Genomic DNA, 12989 nt, shown 5'->3' with positions numbered 1-12989 from the left:
ACCAGAACACTAAGGTCTGTTCCACCGTAACTACTGTATGTAGCCGACCAGAACACTAAGGTCTGTTCCACCATCATAACCACTGTATGTAGCCAACCAGAACACTAAGGTATGTTCCAACATAACTACTGTATGTAGCCAACCAGAACACTAAGGTCTGTTCCATCATAACCACTGTATGTAGCCAACCAGAACACTAAGGTCTGTTCCACCATCATAACTACTGTATGTAGCCAACCAGAATACTAAGGTCTGTTCCATCATAATTACTGTATGTAGCCGACCAGAACACTAAGGTCTGTTCCATCATAACTACTGTATGTAGCCGACCAGAACACTAAGGTCTGTTCCACCATCATAACTACTGTATGTAGCCAACCAGAACACTAAGGTCTGTTCCACCGTAACCACTGTATGTAGCCAACCAGAACACTAAGGTCTGTTCCACCATCATAACTACTGTATGTAGCCAACCAGAACACTAAGGTCTGTTCCACCATCATAACTACTGTATGTAGCCAATCAGAACACTAAGGTCTGTTCCACCATCATAACTACTGGATGTAGCCAACCAGAACACTAAGGTCTGTTCCACCATCATAACTACTGTATGTAGCCAACCAGAACACTAAGGCCTGTTCCACCATAACTACTGTATGTAGCCAACCAGAACACTAAGGTCTGTTCCACCACCATAACTACTGTATGTAGCCAACCAGAACACTAAGGTCTGTTCCACCATAACTACTGTATGTAGCCAACCAGAACACTAAGCTCTGTTCCACCACCATAACTACTGTATGTAGCCAACCAGAACACTAAGGTCTGTTCCACCATAACTACTGTATGTAGCCGACCAGAACACTAAGGTATGTTCCAACATAACTACTGTATGTAGCCAACCAGAACACTAAGGTCTGTTCCATCATAACCACTGTATGTAGCCAACCAGAACACTAAGGTCTGTTCCACCATCATAACTACTGTATGTAGCCAACCAGAATACTAAGGTCTGTTCCATCATAATTACTGTATGTAGCCGACCAGAACACTAAGGTCTGTTCCATCATAACTACTGTATGTAGCCGACCAGAACACTAAGGTCTGTTCCACCATCATAACTACTGTATGTAGCCAACCAGAACACTAAGGTCTGTTCCACCGTAACCACTGTATGTAGCCAACCAGAACACTAAGGTCTGTTCCACCATCATAACTACTGTATGTAGCCAACCAGAACACTAAGGTCTGTTCCACCATCATAACTACTGTATGTAGCCAATCAGAACACTAAGGTCTGTTCCACCATCATAACTACTGGATGTAGCCAACCAGAACACTAAGGTCTGTTCCACCATCATAACTACTGTATGTAGCCAACCAGAACACTAAGGCCTGTTCCACCATAACTACTGTATGTAGCCAACCAGAACACTAAGGTCTGTTCCACCACCATAACTACTGTATGTAGCCAACCAGAACACTAAGGTCTGTTCCACCATAACTACTGTATGTAGCCAACCAGAACACTAAGCTCTGTTCCACCACCATAACTACTGTATGTAGCCAACCAGAACACTAAGGTCTGTTCCATCATAACTACTGTATGTAGCCAACCAGAACACTAAGGTCTGTTCCACCACCATAACTACTGTATGTAGCCAACCAGAACACTAAGGTCTGTTCCACCATAACTACTGTATGTAGCCGACCAGAACACTAAGGTCTGTTCCACCATCATAACTACTGTATGTAGCCAACCAGAACACTAAGGTCTGTTCCACCACCATAACTACTGTATGTAGCCAACCAGAACACTAAGGTCTGTTCCACCATCATAACTACTGTATGTAGCCAACCAGAACACTAAGGTCTGTTCCACCATCATAACTACTGTATGTAGCCAACCAGAACACTAAGGTCTGTTCCACCATCATAACTACTGTAGGTAGCCGACCAGAACACTAAGGTCTGTTCCACCATCATAACTACTGTATGTAGCCAACCAGAACACTAAGGTCTGTTCCACCACCATAACTACTGTATGTAGCCAACCAGAACACTAAGGTCTGTTCCACCATCATAACTACTGTATGTAGCCAACCAGAACACTAAGGTCTGTTCCATCATAACTACTGTATGTAGCCAACCAGAACACTAAGGTCTGTTCCACCACCATAACTACTGTATGTAGCCAACCAGAACACTAAGGTCTGTTCCACCATAACTACTGTATGTAGCCGACCAGAACACTAAGGTCTGTTCCACCATCATAACTACTGTATGTAGCCAACCAGAACACTAAGGTCTGTTCCACCACCATAACTACTGTATGTAGCCAACCAGAACACTAAGGTCTGTTCCACCATCATAACTACTGTATGTAGCCAACCAGAACACTAAGGTCTGTTCCACCATCATAACTACTGTATGTAGCCAACCAGAACACTAAGGTCTGTTCCACCATCATAACTACTGTATGTAGCTGACCAGAACACTAAGGTCTGTTCCACCACCATAACTACTGTATGTAGCCAACCAGAACACTAAGGTCTGTTCCACCACCATAACTACTGTATGTAGCCAACCAGAACACTAAGGTCTGTTCCATCATAACTACTGTATGTAGCCAACCAGAACACTAAGGTCTGTTCCACCACCATAACTACTGTATGTAGCCAACCAGAACACTAAGGTCTGTTCCATCATAACTACTGTATGTAGCCAACCAGAACAATAAGGTCTGTTCCACCACCATAACTACTGTATGTAGCCGACCAGAACACTAAGGTCTGTTCCACCACCATAACTACTGTATGTAGCCGACCAGAACACTAAGGTCTGTTCCACCATCATAACTACTGTATGTAGCCAACCAGAACACTAAGGTCTGTTCCACCACCATAACTACTGTATGTAGCCAACCAGAACACTAAGGTCTGTTCCACCATCATAACTACTGTATGTAGCCAACCAGAACACTAAGGTCTGTTCCACCATCATAACTACTGTATGTAGCCAACCAGAACACTAAGGCCTGTTCCACCATAACTACTGTATGTAGCCAACCAGAACACTAAGGTCTGTTCCACCGTAACTACTGTATGTAGCCGACCAGAACACTAAGGTCTGTTCCACCATCATAACCACTGTATGTAGCCAACCAGAACACTAAGGTATGTTCCAACATAACTACTGTATGTAGCCAACCAGAACACTAAGGTCTGTTCCATCATAACCACTGTATGTAGCCAACCAGAACACTAAGGTCTGTTCCACCATCATAACTACTGTATGTAGCCAACCAGAATACTAAGGTCTGTTCCACCATCATAACTACTGAATGTAGCCAACCAGAACACTAAGGTCTGTTCCACCATCATAACTACTGTATGTAGCCAACCAGAACACTAAGGTCTGTTCCATCATAACTACTGTATGTAGCCAACCAGAACACTAAGGTCTGTTCCACCATCATAACAACTGTATGTAGCCAACCAGAACACTAAGGTCTGTTCCATCATAACTACTGTATGTAGCCAACCAGAACACTAAGGTCTGTTCCATCATAATTACTGTATGTAGCCGACCAGAACACTAAGGTCTGTTCCATCATAACTACTGTATGTAGCCGACCAGAACACTAAGGTCTGTTCCACCATCATAACTACTGTATGTAGCCAACCAGAACACTAAGGTCTGTTCCACCGTAACCACTGTATGTAGCCAACCAGAACACTAAGGTCTGTTCCACCATCATAACTACTGTATGTAGCCAACCAGAACACTAAGGTCTGTTCCACCTTCATAACTACTGTATGTAGCCAATCAGAACACTAAGGTCTGTTCCACCATCATAACTACTGGATGTAGCCAACCAGAACACTAAGGTCTGTTCCACCATCATAACTACTGTATGTAGCCAACCAGAACACTAAGGCCTGTTCCACCATAACTACTGTATGTAGCCAACCAGAACACTAAGGTCTGTTCCACCACCATAACTACTGTATGTAGCCAACCAGAACACTAAGGTCTGTTCCACCATAACTACTGTATGTAGCCGACCAGAACACTAAGGTCTGTTCCATCATAACTACTGTATGTAGCCAACCAGAACACTAAGGCCTGTTCCACCATAACTACTGTATGTAGCCAACCAGAACACTAAGGTCTGTTCCATCATAACTACTGTATGTAGCCAACCAGAACACTAAGGTCTGTTCCACCACCATAACTACTGTATGTAGCCAACCAGAACACTAAGGTCTGTTCAATCATAACTACTGTATGTAGCCAACCAGAACACTAAGGTCTGTTCCACCACCATAACTACTGTATGTAGCCAACCAGAACACTAAGGTCTGTTCCACCACCATAACTACTGTATGTAGCCAACCAGAACACTAAGGTCTGTTCCATCATAACTACTGTATGTAGCCAACCAGAACACTAAGGTCTGTTCCACCACCATAACTACTGTATGTAGCCGACCAGAACACTAAGGTCTGTTCCACCATAACTACTGTATGTAGCCGACCAGAACACTAAGGTCTGTTCCACCATCATAACTACTGTATGTAGCCAACCAGAACACTAAGGTCTGTTCCACCACCATAACTACTGTATGTAGCCAACCAGAACACTAAGGTCTGTTCCACCATCATAACTACTGTATGTAGCCAACCAGAACACTAAGGTCTGTTCCACCATCATAACTACTGTATGTAGCCAACCAGAACACTAAGGTCTGTTCCACCACCATAACTACTGTATGTAGCCAACCAGAACACTAAGGTCTGTTCCACCATCATAACTACTGTATGTAGCCAACCAGAACACTAAGGTCTGTTCCACCATCATAACAACTGTATGTAGCCAACCAGAACACTAAGGTCTGTTCCATCATAACTACTGTATGTAGCCAACCAGAACACTAAGGTCTGTTCCACCATAACTACTGTATGTAGCCAACCAGAACACTAAGGTCTGTTCCACCATCATAACTACTGTATGTAGCCGACCAGAACACTAAGGTCTGTTCCACCATCATAACTACTGTATGTAGCCAACCAGAACACTAAGGTCTGTTCCACCACCATAACTACTGTATGTAGCCAACCAGAACACTAAGGTCTGTTCCACCATCATAACTACTGTATGTAGCCAACCAGAACACTAAGGTCTGTTCCACCACCATAACTACTGTATGTAGCCAACCAGAACACTAAGGTCTGTTCCACCATCATAACTACTGTATGTAGCCAACCAGAACACTAAGGTCTGTTCCATCATAACTACTGTATGTAGCCAACCAGAACACTAAGGTCTGTTCCACCACCATAACTACTGTATGTAGCCAACCAGAACACTAAGGTCTGTTCCATCATAACTACTGTATGTAGCCAACCAGAACACTAAGGCCTGTTCCACCATAACTACTGTATGTAGCCAACCAGAACACTAAGGTCTGTTCCATCATAACTACTGTATGTAGCCAACCAGAACACTAAGGCCTGTTCCACCATAACTACTGTATGTAGCCAACCAGAACACTAAGGTCTGTTCCATCATAACTACTGTATGTAGCCAACCAGAACACTAAGGCCTGTTCCACCATCATAACTACTGTATGTAGCCGACCAGAACACTAAGGTCTGTTCCACCATCATAACTACTGTATGTAGCCGACCAGAACACTAAGGTCTGTTCCACCACCATAACTACTGTATGTAGCCAACCAGAACACTAAGGTCTGTTCCACCATCATAACCACTGTATGTAGCCAACCAGAACACTAAGGTCTGTTCCATCATAACTACTGTATGTAGCCAACCAGAACACTAAGGTCTGTTCCACCACCATAACTACTGTATGTAGCCAACCAGAACACTAAGGTCTGTTCCACCATCATAACTACTGTATGTAGCCAACCAGAACACTAAGGTCTGTTCCACCATCATAACTACTGTATGTAGCCAACCAGAACACTAAGGTCTGTTCCACCATCATAACTACTGTATGTAGCCAACCAGAACACTAAGGTCTGTTCCATCATAACTACTGTATGTAGCCAACCAGAACACTAAGGTCTGTTCCACCACCATAACTACTGTATGTAGCCAACCAGAACACTAAGGTCTGTTCCACCATCATAACCACTGTATGTAGCCAACCAGAACACTAAGGTCTGTTCCACCATCATAACTACTGTATGTAGCCAACCAGAACACTAAGGTCTGTTCCACCATAACTACTGTATGTAGCCAACCAGAACACTAAGGTCTGTTCCACCATCATAACTACTGTATGTAGCCAACCAGAACACTAAGGTCTGTTCCACCATCATAACTACTGTATGTAGCCAACCAGTGTCCCCTGTGTCTGCGGTTAAGTAATGAACAACTTACATCATGTAATTTGAGTGATTTCTAAAGGTTATGTGACACCAATCATCATTTGAATACTCCCATTCATCCTTTTTCAGGATGAAGCGTCCCACCTGTGTTCTTCCAGAGCCCTGGAGGCCTGTGGAAAAGCCTTCTAAATTGGGGGGAAAGAGTAATGCTCTGGGCCCAGCCACACTACTCCGTACTGGGCCTTTTATCGCAGCGTAAGCCCCTACAATAAACAGAATGGGCGGCATGTGCATACGCAGCTGTCGCAGTCTTAGTGCAAGTGGTGTCATGTTAAATCACAGGAATGATCTGAGTCTGTCCACTGCCCTGCCCCGCACTGGCATCCCACTAACTGGCAGTATACATACATATATTACATACAGGACATACCCCACTGTATCACATACCCCCCCATTCACTGACACAAACACACAACACATACCCTCACTCACAATCTGGAACTCACCAATACAGTATACCCCACTGGAAAACAAACCTCAATCACACACACAACACTGTACACAGCCCTAACTTTATCACACACACAACACTGTACACAGCCCTAACTTTATCACACACACAACACTGTACACAGCCCTAACTTTATCACACACACAACACTGTACACAGCCCTAACTTTATCACACACACAACAATGTACACAGCCCTAACTTTATCACACATACAACACTGTACACAGCCCTAACTTTATCACACACACAACACTGTACACAGCCCTAACTTTATCACACACACAACACTGTACACAGCCCTAACTTTATCACACACGCAACACTGTACACAGCCCTAACTTTATCACACACACAACACTGTACACAGCCCTAACTTTATCACACACACAACACTGTACACAGCCCTAACTTTATCACACACACAACACTTTCCCTACTCACTGCCAACATACCCCACACACTGTCACAAATACACAGGACATATACCCCCTCACAAACAAGCCGAGAGGTTTGCTATAAAACATACCCGGTTCACCAACCCGCTTCCAATTACCATTCTGAAAGATGATCTGACAGAGGGCCTTGGAGAGCATGCATGACTCCTCATAAAAGCCATTTGAGTGTAATAAACGAAAATGCTTTACAGTTAAAATTAATATTATTATCATAGTGTGAACGATACTGAGTTTAGCACCTATAAGGTAGACTATTCTGAACCATAATATGTTTAACGAACCTTAAAAATAAGTTCATGAATTATGTCAGTGTTTCCAGTATGTTTGTGTGTTAACTGTATACACATGCAGAGTAAAGTTGCAAGGTTGTAGTAGATTGTTATGTGGAAACTATGTGTGCATTGGTCCCACTTCAGCTCCAATTCCAAATCCGGATTCCTGGTGGGATAGGGAGGAAAGCTGACCCACTCCCAGACCCAGTTCTTACAGGGAAAGTAGGGACCCATGCTCTCTCTCTCTCCCTTTCTCCCTCACTTTATCTCTCCTTCCCTCTCTTTACCCCTTCTCATGTATTCCCCTTACACCTCTCTCTCTCTGTTGCCCCCCTTTCATCTCTCTCTCTCTCCTCTCGTCCCTCTTTCTCTCTGTTTATCTCAGGCTCCAGTGACCTCTCTCAGCACTGGGACAAATTTAGCGGCCTGGTTACTGGAGCGACCAAATAGCCGGAGACAATAGAGAGAAAGTGGATGTGAGTGTGTGTGTGTGTGTTTCTGAGAAACGAGTTGAGAGAGCAGAGAGCTCCTGGTTCCACAGATCCAGTTAAAGACACAGAGACACAAACAGCCGAGCAGGCAGTAAACAGACTGGGACTGCTGGTCCAGGGGAATGCAGACAGGGGGGAGTCTCCAGTCTCCATACTCCACACAACAGCACCAAGGACACACAAGATCTATCTCAAATAATGTAAGCTGGCTTGCTGTCCTTATCTCCTTTCGTTAATCTGCATTTAGTTGAAAGAAATGGACAGGTGAAAGTTAATTCCCAATACGTAACCCACATATTACTTTTTCCTATCCTGTTGAGTTGAAAGAGAGGAGAAGAGGCTAGAGTTTGGCTTGTGGTTGAAGCTAGGGTTAGGCTAATGGCTAGGGTAAGGGTTGAGCTGGGGTGTGGACATCAAGCTAGGGTTAGTGTTAAGATAATGGCTAGGGTCTCTGAATTCCCAATTTAACCCAACTGTATCCTTCCTTCGCTAAACTTCCAACCGGCCTCAACTTGGTTGCCCGCTCTGACATCCTACCTCTAGACTGATAGAAGGCTAGGTAGAGTTTCCTCCATACCTCCCACACCTGTCTGCTCCCTTCAGATTAGGGTTATGGGCTAGCTAGATAGAGGGCTTGTTTTCATTCTGGGCTGGGGACATTCTATCTGCTTTCAACAGGAAGTATTGCAGCGGTGACCCAGTTTGTTGCTCGTAGTGGGGGTGAGCGGGGAATGTGGCTGGGTTATTCTGGGATGTTGGGATGGTCACTCTGTAGTCATAGCAACATGTAGATCCCCTTCTACTCCTGAGCCCACAGCATTCTGGAACTGCCATTGGTGCCATGTCACTGTGCTGCCATGCCTTTCTCTTGTACCAACCCACATTCCATACCATGCACAAACCAGCACTCCAATGAAGTCAGAAAAGCTGTTACTATTAGGTCCCAGGTTGAGTTACTACAGGTGTCAGGGAAGGTGACGTCACAGAAGCTACACTATACAGTGCTGTGAAAACATATTTTCCCCCTTTCTGATTTTCTCGATTTTTGCATATTTTTTGATACTGAATGTTATCAGATCTTCAACCAAAACCCAATATTAGATAAATGGAACCTGAGTTTACAAATAATAAAAAAAATGTATGTTTATTTTATTTATTTAATTAACAAAGTTATGCAACACCCAATTCCCCTGTGTGAAAAAGTAATTTAGCCTTTACACTCAATAACTGGTTGTGCCACCTTTAGATGCAATGACTGCAACTAAATGCTTCATGTAGTTGTTGATCAGTCTCTCACATTGCTGTGACATTTGTGGATTTTGTTTTCAAGCATGAACTGCTCATTTCAAGTCTTGCCACATCTCAATTGGGAGATTAGGTCTGGACTTTGACTAGGCCATTCCAAAACATCAAATGTGTTGCTTTTTAACTATTTTCATGTAGACATGATTGCGTTTTGGATCATTGTCTTGCTGCATGACCCAGCTGCGCTTCAGCCTCAGCTCACAGACGGTTGGCCTGACATTCTCCTGTAGAATTCTCTGATATAGAGCAGACACATACACTCTGATACATTCATGGTTCCTTCTATTAAGGCAAGTAATCCAGGTCCTGAGGCAGCAAAGCATCCCCAAACCATCGCACTACCACCACCACCAAGTAGAGAAAATTAGAAAGGGGGCAAATACTTTTATATATACAGTGCTGTGAAAAAGTATGTGGACACCCCTTCAAATTATTGCTAGAGTTGCCCTGATGAACTGTAAGTGCTGTTATTGTGAAGTGGAAACGTTTAGGGGCAACAACGGCTCAGCCGCGAAGTGGTAGGCCACACAAGCTCACAGAAAGGGACCGTTGAGTGCTGAAGCACGTAAAATAGTCTGTCGGTTGCAACACTCACTACTGAGTTCCAAAGTGCCTCTGGAAGCAACGTCAGCACAAGAACTGTTCGTCAGGTGCTTCATGAAAGGGGTTTCCATGGGCGGCAGCCGCACAAAAGCCTATGATCAATATGCTCAATGCCTAGCGTTGGCTGGAGTGGTGTAAAGCTCGCCGCCATTGGACTCTGGAGCAGTGGAAATTGGTTCTCTGGTTGAATCACGCTTCACCATCTGGTAGTCCGACGAACGAATCTGGGTTTGGCGGATGCTAGGAGAACGCTACCTGCCCCAAAGCATAGTGCCAACTGTAAAGTTTGGAGGAGGAATAATGGTCTGGGGCTGTTTTTCCATGGTTTGTGCTAGGCCCCTTAGTTCCATTGAAGGGAAATCTTAACACTACAGCATACAATGACAGTCTAGATGATTCTGTGCTTCCAACTTGTGGCAACAGTTTGGGGAAGGCCCTTTCCTGTTTCAGGATGACAATGCCCCTGTGCACAAAGCGAGTTCCATACGGAAATTGTTTGTCGAGATTGGTGTGGAATTATTTGACTGGCCTGCAGAGCCCTGACCTCAACCCCATCAAACACCTTTGTGATGAATTTGAACGCCGATTGCGAGCAAGGCCTAATCGCACATCATCAGTGCCCAGCCTCACTAATGCTCGTAGCTGAGTCCCCGCAGCAATGCTCCAACATCTAGTGAAAAGCCTTCCCATAAGAGTGGAGGTTGTTATAGCAGCAAAAAGGGGAACCAACTCCATATTAATGCCCATGATTTTGAAATGAGATGTTTGGCAAGCAGGTGTCCACATACTTTTGGTCATGTAGCGTACCTCCACTTTACTATTTTTCTCCACTCAATGCTTTAAAAGAAATCCTCACACGTATTTTGCTGTGTTTTCTGACCAAGTCAAATGAAATTTGGTTGGTCAAAAACAAGTCTGTGTTTAATAGCGGAGGTCTCGCTAGCCCATGTGTTTTGTTCTGGAATAACCTACCCATCTGGGACTGTCAGTATTGAGGAGTCTCTCCCTAAGACAGACATTTAACACAGAGGGGACTTTCCAACAGAAAACCTCCCTATGGAAGTGCCCATACGACCTGGTGGGGATTTATTTTGGGACTCAGAAAACACACTTTTATTAAACACTTCATAATGGGAATTAGTGAGGTTAAGTGGAGTGTGAGAAGTAACTAAAGAGATGTCCCTCGGAGAGTTCATCAATGAGCTTGATGCCTTGATAAGCTCCTTTCCTGAGGACGGCTCACCTCTCACAGTTCTGGGTGACTTTAACCTCCCCACGTCTACCTTTGACTCATTCCTCTCTGCCTCCTTCTTTCCACTCCTCTCCTCTTTTGACCTCACCCTCTCACCTTCCCCCCCTACTCACAAGGCAGGCAATACGCTTGACCTCATCTTTACCAGATGCTGTTCTTCCACTAACCTCATTGCAACTCCCCTCCAAGTCTCCGACCACTACCTTGTATCCTTTTCCCTCTCGCTCTCATCCAACACTTCCCACACTGCCCCTACTCGGATGGTATCGCGCCGTCCCAACCTTCGCTCTCTCTCCCCCGCTACTCTCTCCTCTTCCATCCTATCATCTCTTCCCTCTGCTCAAACCTTCTCCAACCTATCTCCTGATTCTGCCTCCTCAACCCTCCTCTCCTCCCTTTCTGCATCCTTTGACTCTCTATGTCCCCTATCCTCCAGGCCGGCTCGGTCCTCCCCTCCCGCTCCGTGGCTCGACGACTCATTGCGAGCTCACAGAACAGGGCTCCGGGCAGCCGAGCGGAAATGGAGGAAAACTCGCCTCCCTGCGGACCTGGCATCCTTTCACTCCCTCCTCTCTACATTTTCCTCTTCTGTCTCTGCTGCTAAAGCCACTTTCTACCACTCTAAATTCCAAGCATCTGCCTCTAACCCTAGGAAGCTCTTTGCCACCTTCTCCTCCCTCCTGAATCCTCCTCCCCCCCTCCTCCCTCTCTGCAGACGACTTCGTCAACCATTTCGAAAAGAAGGTCGACGACATCCGATCCTCGTTTGCTAAGTCAAACGACACCGCTGGTTCTGCTCACACTGCCCTACCCTGTGCTATGACCTCTTTCTCCCCTCTCTCTCCAGATGAAATCTCGCGTCTTGTGACGGCCGGCCGCCCAACAACCTGCCCGCTTGACCCTATCCCCTCCTCTCTTCTCCAGACCATTTCCGGAGACCTTCTCCCTTACCTCACCTCGCTCATCAACTCATCCTTGACCGCTGGCTACGTCCCTTCCGTCTTCAAGAGAGCGAGAGTTGCACCCCTTCTGAAAAAACCTACACTCGATCCCTCCGATGTCAACAACTACAGACCAGTATCCCTTCTTTCTTTTCTCTCCAAAACTCTTGAACGTGCCGTCCTTGGCCAGCTCTCCTGCTATCTCTCTCAGAATGACCTTCTTGATCCAAATCAGTCAGGTTTCAAGACTAGTCACTCAACTGAGACTGCTCTTCTCTGTATCACGGAGGCGCTCCGCACTGCTAAAGCTAACTCTCTCTCCTCTGCTCTCATCCTTCTAGACCTATCGGCTGCCTTCGATACTGTGAACCATCAGATCCTCCTCTCCACCCTCTCCGAGTTGGGCATCTCCGGCGCGGCCCACGCTTGGATTGCGTCCTACCTGACAGGTCGCTCCTACCAGGTGGCGTGGCGAGAATCTGTCTCCTCACCACGCGCTCTCACCACTGGTGTCCCCCAGGGCTCTGTTCTAGGCCCTCTCCTATTCTCGCTATACACCAAGTCACTTGGCTCTGTCATAACCTCACATGGTCTCTCCTATCATTGCTATGCAGACGACACACAATTAATCTTCTCCTTTCCCCCTTCTGATGACCAGGTGGCGAATCGCATCTCTGCATGTCTGGCAGACATATCAGTGTGGATGACGGATCACCACCTCAAGCTGAACCTCGGCAAGACGGAGCTGCTCTTCCTCCCGGGGAAGGACTGCCCGTTCCATGATCTCGCCATCACGGTT

This window comes from Salvelinus fontinalis, chromosome 18, assembly GCF_029448725.1.
Source record: "Salvelinus fontinalis isolate EN_2023a chromosome 18, ASM2944872v1, whole genome shotgun sequence".
Lineage (NCBI taxonomy): Eukaryota > Metazoa > Chordata > Actinopteri > Salmoniformes > Salmonidae > Salvelinus > Salvelinus fontinalis.
Note: the sequence above shows the minus strand (reverse complement) of the source record.